Source organism: Octodon degus, unplaced genomic scaffold, assembly GCF_000260255.1.
Source record: "Octodon degus isolate 3935 unplaced genomic scaffold, OctDeg1.0 scaffold00007, whole genome shotgun sequence".
Classification (NCBI taxonomy): Eukaryota; Metazoa; Chordata; class Mammalia; order Rodentia; family Octodontidae; genus Octodon; species Octodon degus.
In genome coordinates this window covers 29,420,899-29,422,069 of record NW_004524583.1, presented here as the reverse complement: position 1 = coordinate 29,422,069, position 1,171 = coordinate 29,420,899, and the positions used below count along the sequence as shown (strand labels likewise).

Genomic DNA, 1,171 nt, shown 5'->3' with positions numbered 1-1,171 from the left:
GGACCTGGACACCACCAGAATCCGAGAACCAAGAGGGAGCTCTTAAGGTTGGCCTTCTCCACCTTTAGTGAAAGGTGAAGCACAGGCGCCCGGAGACCAGGCCTAGACATCCTAAAGGTCTAACCAGCATCAAAGGACTCCGGTCTGTGACTAGAAATTCGGAAAAGCACACTCTGAAGCTGGAAATATCTTATCACTTGTCGGAGTATTTTTTGTTTTTTGTTCTGGCGGGACTGGGGATTGAACTCAGGCCCTTGCATTTGCCAGGCAAGCTCTTGTTCTATTGAGCTATCTCCCAGCCCCTTTGTCTGAGTGTTTTCTATCATTACTGTCCTCATAGTAATTTTACGCACTCAATGTCTTCAGTGACTGCACAGTTTTGTAACTTAACAGTTCCTGGCTGGACTCTAGGCCTACATAACCAACTGCCTATGTGGCATCTGCACTGGGGGGACAGAAGGGTGCTCTCCAGCTCTGCGTGTGTAACATCACAGTTCCGAGATTCTCCCCCAAGCCAACTCCCGCTTATCTGTCTGTGGTGATGTTGTGGAAGGTCTGATTTGCCTGATGTTAGTTTCCACGTTCAGAAATTGGAAGATCTCCTCCCAGCGGCCACTACGGTGACTTACAGGATGCAAAATGTAAACTGAGGCTGGTCGTTGCCTTGGCGCGAGGAGGCGCGCGGCTGGCCGCGCTGCTGTCGGGCTTCGCCTTCGCCTGCTTCTCCGCACCGCCGCGCTATGCCAGAATGGCCCATAAGCAGATTTACTGCTCGGACAAGTATTGCGACGAGCGCTACGAGTTCCGGCATGTCGGTTGCCCAGAGAACTGTCCAAACAAGCACCCACAACTCATCTGATGTCCGAAGAGGAATGGAGAAGACTGGGCGTCCAGCAGAGCCTAGGCTGGGCTCATCACCTGATTCTTGAGCCAGAACCGCCTAGTCTTCCGTTCAGAGGACCTCTTCCAAAAGAACAACAAAAGTGACATATGTCTTGGATCAACGGTTAAATCTTTTTCAAACTGAATGTGTATGTACGTATAAGGTAGTATTCAGTGACTACTTGAGGAATGTGCAGATCACTCCTGCATACCTTACCTGTGCGTGAGCTGCATCCTTCACAACAACAGAGCTCAGTTAAGTGCAACTACAAGTAGGTTATTGTAAGGT

The 1,171-nt window shown here is 50.0% G+C and overlaps 1 pseudogene; it reads left to right on the top strand.

Annotated features, from left to right (window-relative positions):
- The first annotated feature begins 748 nt into the window (after positions 1–748).
- LOC101566735 lies at positions 749–987 on the top strand (annotated as a pseudogene).
- Positions 988–1,171: the final 184 nt, after the last annotated feature.